The 12946-nt window shown below is 39.2% G+C and overlaps 1 pseudogene; it reads right to left on the bottom strand.

Moving 5' to 3' along the window:
• Positions 1–11511: 11511 nt before the first annotated feature.
• On the bottom strand, positions 11512–12328 carry LOC104682613 (annotated as a pseudogene).
• Positions 12329–12946: the final 618 nt, after the last annotated feature.

The raw sequence follows: 12946 nt of genomic DNA, 5'->3' as shown, positions 1-12946 counted from the left end.
TTATAAAATTGGAGTAAATACTAATAGTTAACTTTCCTTCTTTTATTTATCCTCATTTCATTTCCACTACATCAGGTCAGGTCCTCGGTTCCTCACAGTGATACTCATTACCTCTCAGTTGGACAAATCTTCTAGTTCGCATTTTATCTTCCAATTCGTACTCTACACTATTGCCAGATTGCTTTTTCTAAAACTTTGTTTTTATCATAGAATTCTCTGCTGAAAGTGCTGCTTCAGTTTTACCTTATCACTTATTATGATGTCAAATTTTATTGCCTATCTTGGCATTTAGGATTCTCTACGGTCTCATGACAATGTACTTTTCTAGTGTGTTTCCAGCTCCTCCCTTGTGTGAATCAGATGCTCCAGATACATACCATATGCTCACAGCTTCCTCCTCATCCTTCAAGACCCAACAATCCAAAGTCAGCACCATTCTGTCTCCCAACATCATATTATTTTATACTTTTCTGCCTGAGCAGCTTAATTTCCTTTTGTCTGGAAAGCCCTACCCTGCCATCTCCTCATAGCTAACTTCTATTCACCTTTCATTAAGCAGTTCAGGTGTCATCTTCTGACAAATCCTCCCTCCAGCATCTATGCATGGGCAATGTGCTCTTACTGTGTGCCCTCATAACACTGTGCTGCTGAACCTACTACCTAGCGTGGAAACTATCTTTTATGGGCTCATCCTCCCCTACTAAATAACAGGAAATAACTTGCAAATAAAGACTTTATTTTATTCATTTTGATATCTTAGTATACAATAGTACTCAATGAGTGTGTCTTTTAAAAAATTTTCGTTTGTATAAATATAAGGGGTACAAGTGCAATTTTGTTACATGAATATATTGTATAGTGGTAAAGTCTCAGCTTTTAGTCTACCACCAGAATAATGTACATTGTGCCCATTATGCAAATTATCAAATGATTGTGTCTTTAACTGATCCAAAGTAAGAGCTTCTCCATGAAGTTCGTCCCAAGCCTGAACTTCCTTCACCAAGCTCCAATAACATTAACCTTACGCCTTTTTACCTAATATCCTTTTGATAATTTCTGTGTATTAACTCTTTTTATTGGAAGTAACTGGAAATCCAACTCAAACCAGCTTAAGCAAAAAATAGAATTTATTGGATAATCAATTTGGAAGTCTAAATTATAGAGGTGTCTTCAGGAATAACTGGTTTCAGGAACTCATCCAATGTCAGCAGGATCTGGCTCTTCTCTTTGACTTGGCCCTGCCTTCCTCTGGCAGCCCCTAAATGTACTGGCTCCATCATTTCCCATTCAAGTCCAGTGGAAAGCACATGCCTTCCTCCCCTCTTCCCTATTCCCCCTGCAAAAACTTGAGAATCAGTTCTGATTGGGCCATGTACTTGTCTGGCTCAATAAGGCAGAGATATAAAATATCACTCTCATTGCTGGTGAAAGATAATGTAGAGGATAATCTTAGAGTTTAAGTGAGTTTCATAATAACTTGAGAATATTGTAGATTAGCCACTGGTTATGACAGTGTTAGACTGGCTCCAGTCTTTCCTGCAGCCTTTCCTTCCCCCACTAAGGGTTTACTTAGCCTGCCCCTGGCCAAGCAAAGCAGAACTCTACGTTCCCACAGACCTAGCTCTTGAGAAAATACATGGAGTTGCATACGTATTTTCTAATGCTGGGCATAGGAATATGCCCAGTATTTTCTTCCCTACTGTAAGAACTAGATACCTCTGTTTACCTCCTCTTGGACTGAGTGAGAAAAGAGGAGTGATTACAATGTTTGAACGTCCTTAAAATGTAAGGGAAATATCAAGCTTAAGGAAGGAGTTATTCCCTTCTAATAGAGCCCTTCCCTGAACCATTCTCTGTGATCAGAAGATGGGTTGCTCTGCTCTGAGTTACATGGACACCCCCAAAGGTAATGTGGAGTTCACACCACCTGCATTCTGACTGACAAGAAGAGCTTGCTTTTAAACAAAATCCACATGCAAATACCATGAGCAGGGGAAAATTGAGCCTACAGGCAGAAGCCACAAACTTCCACTGTACAATTTACACTGGTTATTTGTCAGGTCAGTACCCTCAGTTTTCTCATTTGTGAAATGGGAAGAATAAAAATATTTGCTCAGGTGTTATGAGGATTTGATGAGACAATGTGTGCAAATAGTAGTCCCATAAAAGCTTGGCGGAAATGGGCCCTTTGACACCAATTTATATACAACTATTATTTGTTGAGAAAAGTACAAAGAATACATTCTCACAATGCATTCTTTATATACAAAACCAAGGAGCTATCAGGCTGGGTATGCTAAGTGGACATTGCTTCCTAATTGCTTATAGATAAAGATGTGGATCGTTGGCTCTGCCTGTCCAGGACAAGGCTCAGCCAGGTTAGGGGACATGTCAGTGGGAGTTGACCGGATCTCTTGTATCCCAAACACAATCTTCTAAAATTCCAGCATAATTGCTTTGAGTGGTTATAAACATTGCCTTTAGAAAGCTATTTCACCTGAATTTGACATTGGGTATTCTCACAACATTCCTTTTAAGGCCCTAGTGCTTATTCCAGACATCATAAATAATAAAAATGTATAAACACGTGCTGGTATGGTTTGGATGTTTTGTACCTTCCAGATCTCATGTTGAAATGTGACCTTCAAATGTTGAGGGTGGGCCTAGTGGGAGGTGTTTGGGTTATGGGGGCAGATCCCTCATGCATGACTTGATACTGCCCTCAAGGTAATGAGTAAGTTCTCACTCTATTAGTTCACATGAGATCTGGTTGTTTAAAAAGGGTGGCACCTCCCTCCACTCTTGCTTTCTCTCTTGCTATATGATATGCTGGCTCCCCATTTGCCTTTTGCCATGACTGGAAGTTTCCTGAGGCCTCACCAAAAGCAGATGCTGGCACCATGTTTCTTGTATGGCCTGCAGAACCATGAGCCAAAATAAACTTTTTTTCCTTATAAATTACCCAGTCTCAGGTATTATTTTATAGCAATAGAAAATGGACTAACACACATGCCTATATGCTTTTAGAAAGCTGTGCAACCTGGAACTAGTATTAGATTTTCTGGTAAAATTTGTACTAAACTACTACTGCTTAAACCATAGGTTCTAGGTAGTAATGACTAGGCATCCTATATGACCATCTGCATTTATGTAAGAACATGAAGGCAGTCCAAAGATGCAGAGTATCAGGAAGAGAGCTCTGGGATCAACATTCAGGAAGGGCCACATTATTATCTCAGCATTGCTTTCCCTGAAGGATGACCATAATGAAAGAGGAAGGTAATGCAGGACTCTGACCTCATCAGAGGTAATGTTGAATAAATGCCAATTACTACTCACAGCTCCTAAGAGGACCTAATGCTGGCTGCTATCTCATGCCAGTAGAAGCATAACTTGATTTAACCATCCAAGAGGGCAATTTTATAATGTATACCAAAAACTTTAAAATGTTCATATCCTTGCGACAGAATTCCACCTCCAGGGATTTATCTTAAGGCTGCGTAGAGGCATTTTTTGTAGTATCACCCAACCTATGCCTCCTTTCTCTGGACCCGAGGGAAAGACTCTCATGTCAGTGAGCTTGGGGAGGAGAGAAAGCCACTAGGTACAAGGAAGGGAAGAGTTATCAGTGGACAGCACAATGAATTCAGGCTATGACACATCCTCTCTGCTTCAAACAAACAGCAATGCTAGACAAGTTTTATAAGAAGGTATGTGGAAGTACCTGGCCAACTCAAAACAAGGCAAACATTTCCATAGACCACAAATCAGACTTGAAAAATTATAGGAGGGAACACAGATGAAATCAAGAACCTGCCAGACTCCAGATCCCAATGTGGGCATCAAAGGCAAATAGGATTTTAGAGAAGATGCAGACCCCTGCCACTGCCCCGCCCCCTGAAACTGAAGAAAGCGCTTTTGTGAAATGTAAGGATCATCCCACATGGACAAAGCACTTGGGTGAGAAAGATGGGGTGGAAGAAGTGAGTATCATTTCTGGTGTTGATCAGTAAGGAATGACTGGGTGCATTTTCAAAGTAAGAAGTAGTTCGCTTCATCACAGACTAACACCTAGAATAAGAATGTATGTAAGAAAAGGAGGTATAAGCATAAGACACAGAACACATAAGAAAAAAAACCTAGTTGTGTTAGTTATGTGACCTTTAGCAGTTTCTTAGTTAGAAGGATTTGGAGATTGCTATCAGAACCTACTGTGTATCTGTTATTTATTTAATATAAATACGAATTTAAAATTGCATCTCTCTCTCATACACACAGATACAGGCTGAAAGTGAAAATGAGTGTCTTCTGAGGGAAGTGACAGAGATGGCAATTTCTGGTGATTTTACATCCGGTGTTTCCAGTTCCTCATGAGGCTAATTACCTAAGGTTGTGGGTTTTGTGTAATAACCCTGGATCCTTATATTAAGTTTCACTTTTTAACTTAAGTTCTTTTCTACTTATTTGAGTGATTTTTTGTTCTTTAAACAAAGGGAGCCTTGGCTAAGCCGAGAAATAATAGGCCTGGACCCAAATTTTATGTGTGAGGATGTTTGCTGAGGAACTATGTTTAACAGTGAAAAAGTGAAAGGAATGTAAACGCATCGTATGGGGAGGGTTAAGTCAGTGCCGGAGTGGTCATATGCTGCAATAGCATGCAGCTATTAAAAGTGTATTATAAAAGAAACATGAAAAGTTTGGGCAAATGTACATAAGGTTATTTAGGAGGGAGGGGGTCTTACGTTTTTAATTGTCATCTCTTCCTCTGAAGTCCTGCTGCGATTCTACTTTCTATTATGTTCTCACTTCTTGCCCTTTCCCTCAGTTTTCTTAAAACACAACTCATATCAACATTCACATATATGAGAATTCATTAAACATCCAGGGGTGTCACGGCAAGGGATTTGCATTATGGGATAGCAGGACACATGGCAAGCAATGTAAGACTAGATGCTAGACATTCTTGTTCTTGAATGTCTCTAGGGAATTCCCAACACTGAGAACTTCTTCCTGGCTTCTCTCTCACTTCTCTCTTTGGCTCTTTCATTTCCCAGAAAGTCTCAAAAAATCCTTTTACTTATTAGGCAAAACAATTTAATTTTGCCATTCTTCTGCTTACTATACTATGTCCTGGGGACAATCACTTCACTTCACAATGAAATAATTTATTAAGGAACAAAAGATAGTGCTCTTCTCTAAGAAAACTGCTATTTCAGTCTTTTAAATAACATCTCTTTGTTCTCTCTACTATATCTAACTCCTCTGCTGCCCCTTAAAACTGATAAAATGTATAATGTATAACCAAAATATGAAACTATGTTTATCTCTTAGTAGTGAATATCATTTTTCTTCTTTATTATTTTCTATTTTTAAATTTTCTAGAGTGTACATGTAGCTTTTAAAAATCAGAAAAAGGTTATAAAAATTATGATTCTGGTAGTGTATTAAACAGGGTAGGCTAACTGCTGAATAAAAGCTTCAAGATTTTTAGCAGCTTAATAACTAACATACAGTATTCTTTTTTTGCTCACACAATATTTCTACTAGGATATTGTTAGCTTCCTCCACGTGGTGACTCAGGAGCCCAGACTTTTTCTATCTGATGGCTCTGCCATTTACTAGGGTCTTGGATTCCTCTATTGGGTCTTCTGAATGTGGCTAGCAAACAAAGGAAGAAATAAATGGTACAAGATTGGGAGGAGTTATTTTTAGAAGCCAGGCCTTAAAGTGGCATATTTTACTTTTGTTTATTTGTGACTGGAAGATTAACTCTAGTTGTGTGGTCAGGAGGAAGAAAAAAATGAGGCTTAGTGGACAGATACACAGATCATAAGTTGGAGGGGAAATATCATGTGCTTTGGATACAATGGGCCTGGATTTAAATCTCAGCTCCTCTAGTAATATAATAGACAACCTGTTAGAATTCAAATAATCAACATTGAACAAACACTAATTGGGGATCTATTAGTTCTTGGCATTTTCTTACGTGCAGATAATGTAGAGACAAAAAATTCTCTACATGGGAGAAGAGCAACAGCCTAGTAGGGAAGTGCACAGTTCTCTCCTCTCTGAGTGGAAGGACATTGCAATGTGGTGGGGAAAGTGCAGCCGTAGATGTCTGTGTCGAGATACCCTGGGAGCACAGATATGTGAGTGATTAACCCAATGAGAGATGGAAAGAAGGACCCTGAAGAGCTTCTATGAGGAGATTTCTTATTAACTTGGACTTTAAGGACAAATAGGCACTCATCAGGAAAGTAGTGTTTGAGGGGGGCATTTCCTTTGAAATAAAATCATTGCCAAGTCGGCAAAGATGAAAAAGATCATGCTCAGAAAACTGAATAAAACAAAAATCACAGGAAAGCTGTAAACACAAGTCAGCCAGGTCTCAAATAATAAATACTCTGAAACATTCACCTTTGAGCAGATGAGTCATTTTTCCTCCAGGATCATGGGGATAATAAGCATTCAGGGAAGGAGGAAACACCGCCACAAATGTGGTCAAGGAAGACAGGGAAGAAGACATGTGCCCTTCCTGGATAAGTTACTATAGCCTTCTCTCATAAATTAATAATGTTGGGGCCTTGCCAATAAATGTCATCTTTTTTTTAAAGTAACAAATTACTTAGGCTTTCTCTGGTATATGAAATGTAAATAGGACTATCTATACAGGCAAGAAAGAGGTTGGGGTGAGTTTGCAAGGTAAGCAGTGCAGGTGGGTGTACCTAAAAGCCTCACAAACTCTTTTCCATGTGAGTGATAGAAACATCCTGTTAATAAACACCAACTTTGAATGGTGCACATATAAAACAAGTGTGTGTGCATATATAGATATATATTTCAAATTCAAGTCAAGTTGAATTTCCATGGACTATATTCCATATGTGGTAATTCCATACTTAAAACTTTTTGAGAAGCCACCATACTCGATACTTGGATTTAAGCATCAGGTTAGATTGGGCATGGTGACTCATGCCTGTAATCCCAGCATTATGGGAGACTGAGGCTTGTGGATTGCTTGAGCCCAGGAGTTTGAGACCATCCTGGGCAACATGGTGAAACCCTGTCTCTACAAAAAATATAAAAATTAGCTGGGCAAGGTGGCACTTGCCTGTAGTCCCAGCTAGTTGGGAGACTGAAGTGGGAGGATCCCTTGAGCCCAGGAGGTGGAGGTTGCAGTGAGCTGAGATTGTGCCACTGCACTCCAGACTGGGTAACAGGGAGAGATCCTGTCTCAAAAAAACAAAACAAAACAAAACAAAAACAAAACAAAACACCAGCTGAGCTGGTGAATGCTGCCTGATTTTAATCTTCAAAAGAGGATTCTTCTTTGACATGGGCTGAGTCCCAAGGCAAGTTGAAGTTAGTACCTTTGTTAGTAGGTTAGTAATGTATAGCTACCACTAGAAAAGGTTTTTCTGATCTTATTTTGATGTAAGCCTTACCATAATGTGTCTTTCTAGACAAATCCATGCATACGTCATAATTATAAACCACGTTCTTTGGCTTATATGGTGACTATGAAAAATACTAACAGCTCCTGCTTCATTTGCTTCCTCCTTAGCTATGCATCTTCTTGTTTTATTAACCACCTACCAACTCCTTAATTCCCTAAACATTTACAACCTGAATATTTTGCTGAGGTACCTCTCCTTTTTTAATAGTAAGCCTTATTGCTAAATGCCATTAGGAAATTTAGCAAATATGGGTACTCTGAATATGAGAACTTACACAATTACTTATAAGGACTTAAAAAAGGACTCTGTCTTTTTTCCTTAGTGACATTACTTTTATAAAACATAATTGAATACTTTGTTGAAAGTCCAGCTACATATGTTCAGCCTAATGTTTTCCTTTAGGTTTACATAATTATCAGTTTAGAGCATCTTTCCACATGGTGAAGTCTCTAGAAATAGGAATCCCAGATGAAACCTACCTCAGGAATTTATCTTGTTAAACTCCATTGAAAATTTTTAAGCAAGTTATTTTTTTTCATCCTTTACTTTAGACAAAGCCAAAGCAGAGAGTTTGATGAAAGATACGTTATAAAAAATAGAAGATTATTAGAAAATACACATTTTTAAAACCGCTGTGGAAAAAGATATAACTGTATCTTCTGGGAAAAAAACAAATGGAAAATCCATGAAAAAATTGATTATTAATAGAGTGTCAAAATTCCCCATTAGAAATGGACACTCTGTCATCATTTTTCACAACATATTCCTCATCTTTTCACCAGAGAAATAAATGGTATCCAAGTTCTAGTTTCCATGTGTAATTGGAATTGGGCTGGCTGTGTTTCCTCATGGTAAAGGAAACCTTTTCTGTGGCATCTTAAAGTAGTTATATCCAGGTATGTTGGTCGCTATGCATGTATGAGCTAGTGCATAGTTAAAAGCAAGTCCGTAGGCCAAATTAACATTTGTTAAGTAGATGCTCAATAGATACAAATAATTTCAAAATATTTCTTGAGAAAAAATACAGTTTTCAAAGTTTTCTTCGGAAATAGTTCATTAATTGCATTAATGGGCAATATTCTGAAAAGTAGATGGTTTCAGAAGAACCTTCAAATAATCTAGGTCCCACAATGTGTAAGAGGTTAAGCATGGCAGACAAACTGGGAGTTGGCTTCCCAATCCTTAAGCCAATGTCTTTTTTTTTCACTGTGCATGCTTTTTGCCTTTTAGTATTACTAATATGAAGACAAAATTAGGTGTTTCATTTTGCTGAAAGACTCATATTTGTTTTTCTGAATATGTCTTACTCCATTCCTGCTGCTATAACAAAATACCTTAGATAAGGTAATTTTTAAACAACAGAATTTATTGCTCACAGTTCTGGAGACTGGGAAATTCATGATCAAGGTAGTGGTAGATTTGGTATCTGGTGAGAGCTCATTCTCTGTTTCATTAGTGGCACTTTATTGCTGTATCCTCACATGGCAGAATGGCAAGGCAGCTCCCTTCAACCTCTTTCATAAAAGTACTAATTTTATTCATGAAGGCAAAGCCCTCATGACTTAATCACCTCCTAAATGCTGTACCTCCTAATCACCTCCTAAAGGCTGTACTATCACATTGGGAGTTAATTTCCAACATACGAATTTTAAGGGACACCCACATGCATACCAGAGCAATGGATGAACTATGATATACTTTTAGAAGAGGATTTAAGAGATACAATCAATGAACATATTCATTCATTTATAAATATTTTTCAAACACCAAATATATTCTAGGATCTGTGTAATACACTGAAGGTAAAATGCTGTTCTAAAAGAATATAGTGCCTGCTCTCTGAAAGCTTAAAGAGTAATGGGAATAAAAGTTAATAAATGAATCATGTTAACATATGTGTAATTAAAATTAGAACAATTCTCTGAACAGTTCATTGCAAGTGTTTGACAATGGAAGTTGATCAGGCTTGGGCAGTCAGGCTAATTTCCTCAAGGTTTGATACGTGCCCTGATATCCAAAAGAAGAGTTGGATTTAACTAGGTGAAGAGAAGTAGCATGAGGGTGAGGTAGGGAAAATAAGACGTGAAATGTAAGCCCTGCATGTGTTAGAGAAACTGGTCAGGTATTGTGGGATCAGAAGGTGTCTTTTATTGCATTGTTTTAAGGTGAACAAAGTTGAGCATGCTTATAATATGAAAAACAGACCCAGTAAGGGGAAGAGGTTGAACACACAGGAGAGGGGAGTTGGGGAAGCTCTCGAAGGAGAGGGAAGGGGAAGTTGTAGGAGGCCTGAGATGATGAGAAAAGTAGAGAATCAATGGGGAAGAGACATACCTCTTACTCTGAGCATGGACGAGAAAAAAAAAAAGATGGTTGAGACTTCACTAAGTATTCAGTGGTATCTAAGGCAAGACCATCTGCTGAGAAGGAGGAGATCAGGGTTAGATTGGGAGCTTACAGTGAATGGTAAGTGAGTATATAAGAAAGAAGGACAAAGACCAATTAAAAAATTGAGAAATTGTTTATTAGTGACTATGAAATCAAACACATGCTCTAGAGAATTAAACTTGTTAGAGGGAAATGATATGCCAAGTGGTAAACCGTAGTGTCCCGGTTGGCAGGGAAGGACTTGAGATCAGGAAGGATCAATGGATGAGTCAAGGGCTGGCAAGGTAAGAACTTGTCAGAGAGTAGTATTTTGGGGTTAATGTTAGAGTTGAAGACAAGGTTCAAAGCAGGGCGATGGGAGGGATTTACTAAAGTGTATTGAATCCACTGGAATTGACGAGGTTAGACAGTTACTGAAGCATACTGAAACCTCTGGAATTGAGGACTCCAGAGCTCTTTGAAGGTAGAACTTTTTTAAAGAACTTTTTTATTTTTTTCACAAAAAGATAAAGTAACATAAAGGCTGAGAACCACATAGTTGTACAATAATTAGATTATGCATTAATAATAGTTCTTCAAAATAGCAGATGGCAAAAACTTCCCTTTCATTGTTATTTGTTTTCTTATATTGAAATAGCCAAATGAAACAACTTGTGGATTGTGTGTTACATCCATGTATTAAAATTTAAACTATTAACATCATGGGAGGGAATGATGGAATAATAAACAGACTGTGAAATAAAATTGAATGTTTGCACAGTGATTTATGCCACATAAAACTAATATATTTGTTATTTTTCTAGAATCCTTATTGCTATAACCTGAGCCAGTGACCAAAACACACTGCAGCATGAAATATGCTTAATGAAACTGTGATAATCTCAATGTTGACATCAACAAAACATTAAATTCAAATAATATAATTATGAATCAGGAACATAGTAAAATACGTTCGGTATAAAATGTGCTAACATAATGCCTTTGAAAGAAGAAAGAGGAGGTAAAGTCCAGGGTGATATAATCTAACAGAATATTCAGTGTAATGTACTTAGATGAAAAGAGGAGGGAAACAACGGAAGAAAATAGTTATCTCTTCTCCTTACCAGTCTGTGTTCTGGGGAAAAAAAGCTGAGGCTCCTCATTAAGTTGTAACCCGACTGGTTTACTATTCTTTTATTTGGTGATCATCAGAAGATTTTGGCCAATATAAGTTGATAACTTCCCATAATAAAATATACGATATTTCCTTTTTTTCTTCATTGGACACTTAAAAAAACGTGTATTTATAATAGTTTTCTTTTCTACCAAATCCAGTTAAAAGCAAAGAGCAGTAATCATACCTGAATGAACACAAATGTACTTGCGAGTTGCTTTCCCTGTGGCAACACTGTTGCTTGGGAAGGTGTCAATGCTTTTATTATCGTTGCTGTTATTTTATCTTACTAATGATTTAATCACCCTCTTCAAAAAGTGTGAATTTCTTAGAGGATTTGCTTTGCCTAACTACCGTGCTTGGTGATGCAAAACTTTCATAACTTAGATAACTTTTTCTTTTTTGCTATGAAAATGCTTTAATACAGGTGAACACACAGCAAGTGCACACACAGAAAGACATGGCTTTCATAGAACACACTGGGAGTAAATCAAGAATTCATGTCACTTCTATCTAACAGAAGGCTCTACTAGGCCACCTCCTCCAGGCCCACTCCTCAAACTCTCCCTCCTCCCGGTACTGTTGGTACTCGAACATCAGGTTGTTCCTGTTGCTCTTGGCCTCAGTAGATTCCATCTCATCCATGTCCTCACCGAATCACCAGGGCAAGAAGGCCTTGTGCCTGAACATGGCAGTGAACTGCTTTGAAATGCATCTGAACAGCTCCTGGATGGCCATGTTGTTGCCAGTGAAGGCAGCAGACATTTTTAGCCCTGGGGGTGGGATGTCACAGAAAGCTGTTTTCACATTGTGGGGGATCCAGTCAGCAAGGTAGCTGTTGTTCTAGTTTTGGCTGTTAAGCATTTGCTCATCCACCTCCCTCCAGGACATGTGGCCCCTGAAAATGGCAGCTGCCATTAGGTAGCAGCTTTGCAGGGGTTGCACAGGCAGTCAGCATACTCTTGGCATCAAACGTCTGCTAGGTGAGCTCAACCACCATCAAGACCCGGTACTGCTGGCTGCCCCAGCTGGTCAGCAGGATAAAGCCAGGCATGAAGTGCAGGCGGGTAAATGGGACCATGTTTATGGCCAGTTTCCCAAGGTCAGCCTTCAGCTGGCCTGGGAAGTGCAGGCAGGTGGTGACCCCACTCATGGTGGCAGACACCAGGTGGTTCAGGTCACCATAGTTGAGTGTGGGCAACTTTAGGGGTCTGAAGCAGATGTCATAGAGAGCTTCATTATCAACGCAAAAGGTCTCACTTGTGTTTTCTATGAGCTGGTGGACTGAGAAAGTGGCGTTGTAGGGCTCCACCACTGTGTCAGACACCATATATATGAAGAAACTGCCAGCCACCTTTATGCTAGGTGCACAGAATAAATCAAATCAACTTTTCTTCTTCAGAGAAGAGTCACTTGAGGGCCCCCCTAGGTTCTGAAACATATGGTAAGTAGGTCCCCATGAACCTGGAGGAAGGGTGTAACAAAATTTTTGTCGCTTCAAAGTTTCTTCTCTTCAGATCTCACTGTCTGCTGACAGGGCCAGCCTTAGGGTGTGAGAACAGTGCAGTCACACAGGATCCCCAGCTCAGAAGGGCCCCATAATGGGGCTTAATGCTCAGCATTTTCTGTCATGACATTCCTTGTAGTTTTATTTTAGAATCTGTATTTTCGTAAGTGAAGTCCGATGGAACAATGGAGCATGAGCCAGGTACATGGAGCCTCAGCTCCCTCCTGATCGCCCCTCCTCCCACTTCCCCAGGATGGGTTCATGGCTGCCTGCTTCCTATGCCCTCACACCCTGGCCTCACCCTGCCTCTTCCTCTCTGCTTGCACCCCATTAACTGATGTGCCTTCTGCTTGAGGTGGTCACCTCAAGCGTGTTGGGGCTGAGATGGGCAGCATTCTGCCATTGCCTTTTTCTCTAATGGGAGCTTGAGCACAGATATGG

The sequence above is a fragment of the Rhinopithecus roxellana genome, chromosome 2, assembly GCF_007565055.1.
Source record: "Rhinopithecus roxellana isolate Shanxi Qingling chromosome 2, ASM756505v1, whole genome shotgun sequence".
NCBI lineage: Eukaryota > Metazoa > Chordata > Mammalia > Primates > Cercopithecidae > Rhinopithecus > Rhinopithecus roxellana.
Note: the sequence above shows the minus strand (reverse complement) of the source record. Positions and strands in the feature narration are given on the sequence as shown.